The following is a 13,316-nucleotide window of genomic DNA, read 5'->3' on the forward strand; positions in this document are numbered from 1 at the left end:
CAGTGGCCATCCTTGAACGCACTCTGTGTTAACGTCCACCTGGGACAGGCTGTTTGGACTCCATCCTTTTTCCAGGGTCTGCTTCCTGGCAAACCTGTGAACCCAGCCTAACACATCAAGCTCTGCAAGCGTGGACTAGGCAGGTCAGTTGTCCAGGATCCTTCTGTGTTCCATCCTTCTGGCTACGGGATTTGTTTTTCTGGTGGTTACTGAGCATCCATCCATGGCCAGCCCCGGATTAGACACTGAGATTCAAAGAAGGGGAGAAAATAGTCCCACAAGGAGCTGTTGGAGGAGACAAGACATATCTGGGACAAAGAGAATACTGAAAAAACCGGAAAGATGGAGTTCGCTTGGGGAAGAATAAGAAAGTTGGTGCGTGAGATCCTAGGAGATTGCCACAGAGAGAAGTAGGGAGTGGAGGCTGTAAGGACAAATGGAGGGTCTTGCTCTGTTGCCCCGGCTGGAGTGCAATGGCATAATCTCGGCTCACTGCAACCTCTGCCTCCCGGGTCCGAGTGATACTTGTGCCTCAGCCTCCTAAGTAGCTGGGATTACAGGTGTGTGCCACCACGCCAGGCTAATTTTTGTATTTTTAGTAGAGACAGAGTTTTACCACGTTGACCAGGCCGGTCTCGACCTCCTGGCCTCAAGTAATTCTCCTGCCTCGGCCTCCCAAAGTGCTAGGATTATAGGCGTGAGCCACCACCCTGGGCTGAGGCTGCATGTGGAGTCTGAAGCCTGGAGTGCCTCTTGTGGCTGCTTCTCAGTGGGGTGCCATAGAAGGGTTTTGGGATAGGAACAGCTGGTGTGTTGGAAGGGCCCTGGGCTCAAATGGAGGATGACAGGACAGGGCGAGGCCCAAGTCAGGGAGGCCCAGGAGCAGGCTGTCGGAGGAGTCTCGGCCGGGCCTGCTGTGGTTCTGTAACTTCAGCTCAGCCCTGGCTCAGCCAGCCCAGGCTCCTCCAAGACCTCCCCCCTGCAGACTCTGGAGGGCTGTCTTCTCATAAGTGCTTGGGACGCTTCCTGCCTTCCCACCCTTCCTTTCAGACCCACTTCCTGCTTGGCCTCCAAGCCTATTCTTCCTCTTACCTTCTCCCATTATCTCTGACTTCAGAATGTTTGCTTTGGCTCCCACTGTCTCCCCTCTGCTCTCTCCTGCGGTTAGTGTTGGATACTCAGCAAAATCTCTCCTTCCTACAAGCCAGGGCAGACCCATCGGGGCAGGGATTGTCTTCTTTCTACTTTAAGTAAACGGAATTGGAGCAACCTTGGCCTTGGAAGACAGATTTTGTCTTCTAACGACTTTCCTTCAAAACCACAAATGCATTTTGTCTCGATTTGAGGTGGTTCTTGCCTCTCATCTCAGCAACCTCAGGGTGGGCATGAAGCAGCCTCTGGCAGCCTGACGATTTCACAGCGGATGCTGCGCTTTTGTGAAAAGTCGATTTCTCTGCAAACCAGCCGAGAGGGCAAAGAGTGCGGTGTTCCTTCCATTCAACAGATCTCTATGAGCCAGGCCTCGAGCTGTGTTATGGGGAGTCACTGAATAAGGCATCTGCTCTCCAGGCCCGCATGGCCTGATGGAGGAGATGAACAAGGAGACTGTCCGCATGAAAGCTTGTACAAAGTACCACGTGGTCTCAGTGGAGGTGCAACGCCGTCCACGCTGACCTTGCATGTGCAAAGCATCAGAGCTGTGCAACCTTGGGCAAGTTATTGAACCTCCCCCTGCCTCAGTGTCCTCAGCTATGAAACAGGCATAATGAGAGTTTTTCTCTTCTAGGCTCGATGTGGGGATTACATAAGACACACAGGAAGTGCTTAGCATAGAATCTGGACAAGGAAATGCTCACTATTCTCTCTTTTAAAAACGTTCTCGGCCGGGCGCGGTGGCTCACACCTGTAATCCCAGTACTTTGGGAGGCCGAGGCGGGTGGATCACGAGGTCAAGAGATCGAGACCATCCTGGTCAACATGGTGAAACCCCGTCTCTACTAAAAATACAAAAAATCAGCTGGGCATGGTGGCGCATGCCTGTAATCCCAGCTACTCAGGAAGCTGAGGCAAGAGAATTGCCTGAACCCAGGACGCGGAGGTTGCAGTGAGCCGAGATCGCGCCATTGCACTCCAGCCTGGGTAACAAGAGTGAAACTCCGTCTCAAAAAAAAAAAAAAAAAAAAGTTCTCCTGTGATCGGGATTTTCAGGTTCCCCAGTGGGGATGTGTGGAAAAAACAAAACAAAACAAAACATTCTCCCAGCACTTTGGGAGGCCAAGGTGGGCAGATCACTTGTGGTCAGGAGTTCGAGACCAGCCTGGCCAACATGGTGAAATCCTGTTTCTACTAAAATGCAAAAATTAGCCGGGTGTGGTGACAGGTGCCTGTAGTCCCAGCTACTCAGGAGACAAAGGCAAGAGAATCGCTTGAACCCAGGAGGCAGAGGTTGCAGTGAGCTGAGATCACACCACTGCACTCCACCCTGGGTGACAGAGTGAGACTGGGTCTCAAAAACAAAAAACAAAACATTCTCCTATCATTTAAATTCTTCCTAAAAGTATACAATTCAGTGGTTTTTATTCTATTTGCAAGGTTATGCATCATCACCACTATTTCCAGAACATTTTCAATACCCCAAAAGAACCTTGTACCCATTATGTACCCCTTCCCTCAACTCCCCCTGCTCCTACTTTCCATCTCTATGGATTGACCTATTCTGGACACTTCATAAAAATGGAATCATACAGCGTGTGATCTATTGTACCTAGCTTCTGTTTTCAAGATTCTTCCATGTCATAACACTCATCAGTACTTCACTCTTTTTTTACTGCTGAATCATACTCTAGTCTATGGATATACCACGTTTTGTGTATTTATTCATTGGTTAATGGTCATTTGGGTTATTTCCACTTTTTGATTTCTATGAATAATACTGCTATGAACATTCATGTAAAAGTTTTTGTGTGAGCATACTTTCATTTCTGTTGGGTGTATACCTAGGAGTGTAACTGCTGGGTCATACGGTGATGCCATGTTTAACTTTTAGATGAACTGCCAGACTGTTCTCCAAAGTCACACACCTACTTTTTTTTTTTTTTTTTTTGAGACAAGGTCTTACTCTACTACCCAGGCTGCAGCGTGCAGTGGCACAATCACAGCTCACTGCAGCCTCAACCTCTTGGCTTCCAGCAATCCTCCAGCCTCAGCCTCCAGAGTAGCTGGAACTATAGGCACATGCCAACACGCCTGGCTAATTTTTGGTATTTTCTGTAGAGACGCGGTTTTGCCATGTTGTTCTAGCTGGTCTCAAACTTCTGGGTTCAAGTGACTGCCGTGGCTTCCCAAAGTGCTGGGATTATAGCTACTGAGTCCGGCTGACACCAGCTACTCTTGACTCTGTTTCTCAAAACACTCCCAGACACCACTGCTTCACAGCCCCAGTGGGGCTATTACAGTGCCAAAACAGAAATGATGTATCTGGAGCCCCAGGGCAAGTCAGCGGCAAACCAGGACCTAAGCCAAAATCTTTGGGGCCCATCACCTTGCTGCCTTAGGCACCTGGACTTTTTAAATTGCATTCTGGATACATGAGACATGGTATGAGGCATTGCCCATGAGCATGACAGCCCAGTGTCCAGCAGGTGAACGGTGACCACCCTGGCCTATCTGAGCCTCCCAAACACCAGAGGCCCTGAGTCCCCTCCTCCACCCCTGTTGGCACACACAACCCTACGTGGTCCCTGAGCTCTAGGCCAAAGGACAATGGCAGATATGATCATTTAAATGGCTACACTGTCCCAGATGGGTGGGTAGTGTTTCTAGGGTGGAGGGGAGCCCTGGGAAGCTGCCTTCCCAGCCTGCACTTCTCCTGCCAGAATTAGAGCCCAGCCTTAGATCCCTGCCTCCCTGGTGGAGGACCTAGCCCCATTCCTCACCCACATCAGAGTCTCACCTTCTTGTGACCTTCCTGTTCACCCAGTTCCTTACCCAGACCAGCATCTTCTCACTGCAAGCTCTCAGGCCCCTCTGATGCTGTGTTAAAATGACCTTGAACTGAGACCTAACCTTGCTGAAACCCAGTTTTCTCATGTTCCCTGCCTATCCCATAGGGTGGTTGTAGAAGCAGCACAAGGTGGGGATTCGGGGCATGAGACTGGCAGTCAAACGAGGGTTGATTTGAAACGAGTTACCACCACTTCCTTATTAGCTCTGTGACCTGGGAAAATTCACTTTATCCCTCTGAGCCTCTCTTTCATTCTCTGAGAAACGCAGACCCACATAAAGAGTACAGCAGCTGGCACAGAAAAAGGACTCAATGATAGCTGTGGTTATTGTTTTTACAGAGTAAAGGAGATGGGCATGAAAAGTGCCTACCATATGGCAGGTGCTTAGCACACAAGAGCTATGGTTTTTACCATCCCCTGTCTTTGTGTGGGTGAGTGGCCCAGGGTTTGAGGGCTTGGGGGAGATGGCTTTGATTATCACCCAGAGCATCCATGCAACCAGAAAGTGAACTCCAAGCAAATGCAGACCAGTGGTCAGGGCAAGGGGAGCCAAGGGTGCGGGAAGCATTGGGACAGAGCCAACACTTCTGTAAGCTGAGTATGAAGAACAGAGTGAAACCAGTTGAGTGGGAAAGTCTCCAGTGAGCGCCAGAGGCAGGGGTTTCTGAGGGCTGCAAGGCTTTTAGGCACTCAAGTACCTGCTTTGTAAGCAGCCAGAGCTATTTAAAGAAATGTACTGAGCAGCGGCTTTGGGGATGCCTTAAGCTTCCTGGGCAGATAAGCCATGTCCATGTCCCAGCAGGCTTTGGCAGTAAGTATCACATGACTGTGCAAACAGACAGAAAGCTGAATGTGAGCTAGGAAGCCCAGAAGCCAACAGAGATCATGGCAGACTTCCTGGAGGAGCTGGCTTTATAGAATGCTGAGGTAGCCATTGATAGGTCATTGATCTGAGAGGGAAGAAGGCACGTAGGCAAGACTACAAAACTTGCTTCAGGGGGAGGAGCAAGAAGATGCATCTTCTTGAAAACATCAATACAATTTTTGTCTTATTCAAAGGGATGCATTTTCATTGTAAGAAATTTAACAGTAAGAAGTTGTGAAAAGGAGAAAATGAAAAAAACAATCTCCTATATTCTCAGTCTCTAGGGGTCACTAGTATGAAGATTTGGGTGTGCTTTCTTCTATGTTTTAACAAAACATATTACGTATGTTTTTCTTTTTGTTTGGTTTTGTTTTGCTTGCTTTGCTTTGGTTTTGTTGTTGTTTTTTTGAAACAGGATCTCTCTGTCACCCAGACTAGAGTGCAGGGGCGTGATCTTGGCTCACTGCAACCTCTGCCTCCTGGGCTCAAGGGATTCTCCTGCCTCAGCCTCCTGAGTAGCTGGGATTACAGACACGTGCCACCACGCCTAATTTTTGTATTTTTGGTAGAGATGGGTTTTCACCATGTTGGCCAGGGTGGTCTTGAACTCCCAACCTCAAGTGATCTGCCCACCTCGGCCTCCCAAACTGCTGTGATTGCAGGCGTGAGCCACTGCACCTGGCCTTTTTTTTTTTTTTTTTTTTTTTAAAGAAACAAAAATAGACTCATATAGTGTGGACTGTTTGTGACCTACTTTTTTTTTTCTTTTCCCAGAGACAGAGTTTTACTTTGTCACCCAGACCGGAGTGCAGTGCCGTGATCATAGCTCACTGCAACCTCAAACGCCTGAGCTCAACTGATCCTCCTGCCTCGGCCTCCCAAATTACTAGGATTATAGGCATGTGCCACTGCACTAGGCCTGTTTGTGACCTACTTTTAAAAATGTATCATGAACTGTGTTCCCTGCCATTAAATATGCCTTTTCACCACTACTTAATGACTTTATAGTATTCTCTCATATGAATGGAACATAATTTATTTAAGCAATTTTCTATTCTTGGATACTTAAGTGGCTTCCAATTTTTCAGTATTGTAAGCATCTTCTTAAATGAATATCCTTGTAGCTGAAACTCTGTGCACATCCTTAATTATGTCCTTGGGATACATTTCTAGGAAAGGAATGTTAGGATAAAGGATATGCAGATTTTAAAGAATCTTAACACGTTATTGTCAAATTGCTCCCCAGAAAGTTTGTATGGATTTATTCTCTCACTAGCAGAATATAGGGTGCTATTTTCTTAGCATTTGTACTGCCATTGGCTATGGCCTTTTCTCATCATGAATTTGATACATTAAAGACCAGAATTCATGAATTCAAAGTTCCTGAAATGTAAAAATGGAAACAATAATAATGATATGTATCATGGGTCTGTTGTGACAATCAAACCACATAATAGGTAGAATGTGCTTAAAAAGAAAACAGAATTTGGAAGCCTTGTGAGTCAAATTTGAAAAGATAAGATAGTTGGGAACCAGCTTTATAAAGTTCTTTGTTTATTTTCTCTTTAACTTCAAAATTAATAAATGCTTGTAAAAATTGAAACAATCCATAGTTGTGAGAATAAACAACCAAAGTATTCCTTTGATTCTTTCACAATGCCTTCCCTAGAAGTTGGATGTGTATCCTACCAGATCTTTCTTTCTAGCTTTGCAAACTGTGTGTGTATATGTGTGTGTGTATTTATATACAAAGTTTTGTTGTTTTACAAAATGGAATCCTGTATCGAATGTCTCTCTCATCTCAGAACATATGAATCTACCTTATTCTTTATCATTTCCATGGATTCTGTAGTCGGATAAGCTGCATTGCTTAATCTTACCCCAAGCAAAGAAGTAACAACACATCATCATACCCATTTCCTTGCATATTTGAGTTGGTATTTCTGTAGCTTGGATCCTAGCAGTAGAATGCTAGGTCAAAGTGGGTACACATTGTCATACTATCACATTGCTCTTCAAAGAGATTGCACTAATTTATTCTCCCAGCATCAGGGCGAGAGTGTGTGGAGGGCTGGGAACTGCAGACTCAGGGGAGTGAGGGCAGCCCTTCAGTGCCTTGGCCTGGGTCAAAAAATAGCCCCTATCTCCCCTTTTCTCTTCTAACCCTAAAATTTCTGAAAGAAACCTGAAGTGAAGCCGAGACCTGTCTGTCTCCATCATAAGCTTCTTGCTGTCCTCCACGGTGAGGCAAACCACAAAGGAATCTTTTTCTTGTTAATTAACTGGAGTTTTATTAAACACCTTAACAGCTAGCCAACTGCTCTGACCCAGCCATTCCTGGGAGACATTTTGATGAGGAATTTTGCGTTTTAATTTATACATCTTCAATGACAGCTTTTGTGTCAGAGTGTGAGCTTTATAATCAAATATTAAATTATCTGTGAGACACAGTTCCCCAACAACAAACCTTTCTAAGGTGCTTAGTCTCTGCCAGGCACTAGTCTATGTGCTGGGGAGGTAAATGTGAGTGCTATGTTCCTGCCATTAAGGACTCAGAGTGTAGCGGAGGAGCTGGAAACACACACAAATAATGATGGCGAGGTGTGAACATTGTGTTATGAGACACAGGGACAGGACCAAAGTGCTGTCTCTTTGGGGAAGCAGAAAAGTGGACATTGAGCTGAATCTCAAAGGCTCAGAAAGCCTTTTCCAGGTGAAGAAGAGAGAAGGTATTTTAGGCAAGAGGTACAGTGTGAATAAGGCCTTACATCTGAAAGAAAAACCAGAAGTAGGAGTGATGCGGTCAATACATTAGTCGTGGCATCAGGAAGGGGAGGTATGGGGCATCCATAGGAGATGAGGCTGGAAAGGAAGGTTGAGGCAAAACCACGAGGGCCTCAAATGTCAGGACAAGGAGCTTGAATTTTATCCTGTAGATAATAGTGAGCCACTGAAGGTTATAGGCAGAGGGGTGAAACAATCAGGTCTGTGTTTTGGAAAGATCACTCTGATGATATGTGGAGAGTGACTTACGAGAGGACGGAGCTGAAGGCAGAAATGAATGGTAGGTTTTTAGTGCAAGCTATTAACATTACTAAAAATTATTTTAAAATTCTAATTAACTAAAAAACACTCTGTGACAAGTGGTGGAGCAAAAAGCCAGGCGTAGAAAATGTACTTTCTTTACTCCGTTCTGCTGCAAGTTAGATTGGAAACAGAAAACACAGGTGAGGCTCATTGTAAGCAAAGAAACAAACATGAAAATAACAATGAGGTGCCAAATTCACCTAATATTTTAATACCCAGCTTGGCAAGATTGCCACAAAACAGGCATTTTTCCAATTGGTGGTGGCTGTGTACACTGGAACAGGGTATGACAATATATATCAAAAGCCTCAAGAAAAACCTCTTCATGACTTTTTATATAGAAATGTTACTTCCAGGAAGTTATCCTGAGGATAATAGTAAAAAATGAAAAAACTTGAGGATAAAGATGTTTATTACTGTTTTTTGTGGGCAAAAGCAAAGCAAAACTTGGAAGAAACCTACATGCCCAAGTTAGGACAATTATCACATAAATTAAGATATAAATACATTTGTGCATACATAGGAAAGTAACTGGTCTATAATTTAAAAGTAGTGTATAAAGAGCATAATTTGTTTTGGCTTCCTAAGTATGTGATTTCTGTTTCTAAATATCGCTTTCTGAAAAACGAATCTATAATATGGCTGAGTATCTGATTAAATTTTGTTTTATTTCTTATATTGTTATTTTCTAAATTTCCTGCAATGAACATATAGTGCTTTAATAGGTAGACAAAGCAAGGAGATTATCTTTTAAGTTTAAAAAAGGCAGAGGAAATCCATGACTGTAGAAATGACATAAATGGGTATTAAACATATAAAAGCACAACTTTGCTCATTATTACAATGCAAATTAAAGCAGAGTCGTGATGTTATGTTTTAGCCTGTGGACTTTAGAAGAATAAAACCTGCTAGTACACAATATGTACCAGCAACAATATGGTAAGAAAACAATTTGTATACTGCAAATGTGAGTATAATTCTGTTAAGGCTTTCTGAAGAGCAATTTGGCAATATATATCAGAATGCATTAAAATGTGTAATTTCTCAATGAAGTTTATTTTAAAGATTTGTAATTCTATTCCTCAGATATTTTAAGGAAAAAACTAAGGAATTGTGTACAGGTATATGAGCAAGAAAGTCTATCACAGCATTTTCTTAATACACTGGAAAAAAGTTTTTTGACATTATAGAATTATACTTACGGATATGTGAACATGTGCATAATATATTACTAATTTTAAAATATAGATAAAAACTTGCTTTTGGTGTAATCCGTTTAAAAACTATTCATTTTTTATATATACCAAATGCAGGTACATATGTAAACATATGTGTATAGAGTCAGAGAAGGAGAGAATAATTAGCTATGCAAAACAGATTTGCAAGACACACCTAAGTGCTAATATTTGTCATATCTGATTAGATGAGATTATTGCTATTTTAAAATACCTTCAAAATAATCATCTCAAAATCAACTTAAGTCCAGGCAAGGTGGCTCACACCTGTAATCACAGCACTTTGGGAGTCAGAGGTGAGAAGATTGCTTGAGCCTAGGAGTTTGAGACCAGCTTGGGCAACATAGGGAGACCCTATCTATACAAAATATTTTTAAAATTAACTGGGTGTAGTGGCACCATCTGTGGTCCCAGCTACTTGGGAGGCTAAGGTGGGAGGATCTCTTAAGCCCTGGAGGTCAAGGCTGCAGGAAGCTGTGATCATGCCACTGCACTTCAGCATACATGACAAAGTGAGACCGTGTCTCAAAAAAAAAAAAAAAAAGACAATAAAAAATTTTAAATAGAGATTGTTTTTTTCCTAAAAGCAACCCACCAGTTAACAGGCTGACTGAGTACTCAGAAGTGAGTGCTACTAGAGGTTTTGCAGGATTATCCTCCAGGAGTGGGCTACAAGAGCTTCCCTGGATGACCAAGAACTCTCTTGGTCCATGGGTAAAACACTTCATTTGCCTGCATCCCGGGTACCAGCCCAACCAGATCAGCTATTCCATAGCAGGATGGGGAGGCTGGAAGAGGCCTAGACCACAAGGGCTGGCCTGAGGCTAAAGGCTGGGCCCAGTGCAGACTGGCATGATCGGACCCCTTGAAATCACTCAGCCCACTTCTCCCTGGTTCCACCCCTGCCCCAACACTGCATTCTAGCATTCAGAGCTTCTTTCAGTTTCTCAGCTGAAATTTGCATTTTCTTGCCCCAGAGCCTTAGGTCTCTTCTCCCTAAAATAGTCTTACTTTTCTGCTCCCCCTTCACCTGCCCACTTCTGCTTCATGTTTCATCTTAAAAGTAACTTCCTACTTTTGGAGATGATGGTTATACTTATTAACTTGATTGTGGTGATGGTTTTATGGGTGTATACATATGTAAAAAAAATCACACTGTGGACATTCAGTATATGTGCAGTTTATTGCACATTAATTTTACTTCAACAAAGCTGTATAAAGAAGTCACTTGCCCAGTGAGGCAGGTCTTGAGCTCCCCTATACCTAACCACAAACCCTCAAAACCTTGTTAGCCTTCTCTAATATAAATCATGAGAACGAGTAAATTATTGATGTACAGCATGGTGATGAATGAATGAGTGAGGGCAGAGGATGTTCAGCCTGTGGACAGAGAACAATGACCCTTGGTCACAGACCAAGTAAAGAGCCATATAAACTTCAGAAGTGAGAAGGGGACCAGTCTGGAGAGAATCTGGAGATGGCATCTGAACAAGTTTAAGGAAGGAGTCAAAAGTTGGAAGTCAAGCTTGAATCTGCGTGTCTCATCTTTTGGAGAGGGCAGGTACCCTGACCCAGTTTCCCCAGTCTGAAAATTCAAAAAAATGCCTTATTATTGTTGAAGATTAAATAAGTTAACATGTGTAAAGGACTTCAAACAGTGCTTGACCTATTGGAGGTGTTCATATTGGCCGGCCTTATTTGACTGTGATTAGTATGGTGATCAGTTGGTTGGGGGCCTTTGGTATAAACCTTTGGTTAATGTGGATTCAGGTTGATAGTGGATGGCTTGGGTTAGCCCCTCGCCCTAATAGACCCATCTTATCCTCTGTACCCTTTCTTCCAGCTATTGCTATTGGACACCCTCCACCTCTTAACCTTTCCTGAAATGCATGAAATCCCTGTCAATTTCTCTATATTCTCTGCAAAACTATCTTTCTAAAGCCTCCTTTCTCTTAACCACAGAGAGGCACGTATGTTGTACCTTATGCTTCTATTTAGAGTTGGGGATTTGAAAAGGGAGTGTGCACACATGTGGATGAGCATTTCTGCATGCCTGTGTGGGCTAGTGGTTGTGAACACGTGTGTTTGCATATGTGCTTGCATGAACACATGTGATTGTGCATTTACACATGTTCAAGCCTGAACACACAGATAAACTTGCATTCAGAGTGCATACACACACTTGTGAGCATGTGTATGCATGTTTGTGTGTGTTGTAGTAGCATTTATTTTCATGTGCATTTAGGTTCATGTGTATGTTTGTCCCTATGTGCTTTTGTGTATCTGTGTGCATATGATGTGAGCTTGTCTTCCCTCACACCCCAGGAGGCACCAAAGCAAGTGCAAACTACAAGGAACAAAGGAATAATCTGCATAATTTAGCCTTTGATCTCTGCCACCCCTGAATCCTCCCTTGCTCTCACTCCAGCTGCCAAGCTGTTTCCTAGCTCAGTGGACTCCATCTTTGAGCTTTGTCTTCCAGAATCCTTAGCCTCTTTCTTGCCACACCACAAGGGGACAGGGCTATAAAGGGGTAATAAGCATTTACCAAGCACCCATGTTGCATCAGATACCTGAACCAGATACTTTCCATACACTCTCACACCTTCACAGCAATCCTGTGAAGTATGACAACTGTCCTCACTTGACATTTGAGGAAGCTGACAATCAGGGGGATTAGCTATTTGCCTGAGTGATGGAGTCAGAATTTGAGCTGAAAGCCTCTGCTTCCATTCCATCAGTGTCTTCCTGGAGTATGCCCAGCTGCTAGGTACTGCAAGTTAAAGCTGAAGCCAGAGCTCCTGGGAGATGTAGGAGTTCTGTCCTGGGAGATGCAGACAGTCTGATGTGGAGAGAAAGGGGATGTGAACAGGGAATTGGTAGAGACCCCAGGGGGTTGTATTCGCTAACTTTCATAAGGAGAATAGGATAGAGAAATCCTAGGTGTTTTGTGTTGTCCACAAATGGAATGGGCAGAGCAAGGGATGAACCAGTCAGTAGCAGAAACAGTAGAGATGAAAAAGCACCATCGTCACCTCTGTCTTCAGGACCATGGACAGATCGCATCACCTGCCAAGGCTCAGTTTTCTCATCTGTAAAATGTGCACAGGGGTACAAGCTTATTGTTAAAAGTAGTATTTGTGGATTTCTTATGGTGCTGACTCATGTAACCTAATGATAGCTCTACAAGATAGTTAATATTGTTGTCTCCACATGAGAACATTGAGACTCAGAGAGGTTACATTGCTTGCCTAAGTGGCAGAGCAGGACACAAACCTGGAGGCTGTCTAACTCCAAAGCCTCCCCAGTCTTCCCTGTAGAGGATCTGGAGATGGCATCTGAACAAGTTTAGAGAAGCAGTCAAAAGTTGGAAGTCGAGCTTGAATATGGGCATCTCATCTTTTGGAGAGGGCAGGTACCCTGACTCAGAGAGGTTTTAAGGTTTAGAGTGTGTAAAATACTAGGCACATAGCAGACAGCCAATAAATAATAGCTAATAATAATTATTATAAGGTAATAAAAATTAAAATGCTTTAATTTTAAATTGTTTTACTGAGGGTTACAGTAGCATTAATTATTCAGGTGTCAAAATTGCTGGTAAATCCCACTCTGTTAGTGACTGTTTTTAGAACAAGTACAGCTTCCCTCAGGGAGGACCATGTTGTCTGTTTTTGATCTCCTGAGACAGCCAACCAGACTCAAAGCCCAGCGAGCACTTTTTAGCTGTATAGCTCTGAGCGACCTAACTACTCAGGGCCTCATTTCTTTAGGTAAAACATGAGGATAAAAATGGTACTAACCAGTTCCTGAAAAGGTTAAACACGGAGTTACCACATGACTCGGCAATCCTACTTCTAGTTATAGTCTCAAGAAAATTGAAAACACAGGCCCACACAAAAACTTGTCCGCAAATGAATCATTCATAATAGCATCACTCATAGTGGCCAAAAGGTGGGAAGAGCCCAATCTCTACCAACTGATGAACGAATAAGAAAATGTGGCACATGTATACAATGAAATATTATCCAGCCATTAAAAGGAATGAAGTCTGTTTAAACCACTATGAGATACCACTTTATACCCATTGGTATGGGTATATATATATATATATATATATATATATAT

At 43.5% G+C, this 13,316-nt stretch overlaps 1 long non-coding RNA gene across 1 annotated transcript; it reads left to right on the top strand.

The window, feature by feature from the left end:
* The first annotated feature begins 1,088 nt into the window (after window positions 1-1,088).
* Window positions 1,089-2,230, top strand: LOC108317739. The gene is made up of 2 exons (XR_001830875.2): window positions 1,089-1,875; window positions 2,185-2,230. It is a non-coding gene; the product is annotated as an uncharacterized LOC108317739 (long non-coding RNA).
* The last annotated feature ends 11,086 nt before the right edge of the window (window positions 2,231-13,316 follow it).

The sequence above is a fragment of the Cebus imitator genome, unplaced genomic scaffold, assembly GCF_001604975.1.
Source record: "Cebus imitator isolate Cc_AM_T3 unplaced genomic scaffold, Cebus_imitator-1.0 Scaffold206, whole genome shotgun sequence".
In the NCBI taxonomy this organism is placed as follows: domain Eukaryota; kingdom Metazoa; phylum Chordata; class Mammalia; order Primates; family Cebidae; genus Cebus; species Cebus imitator.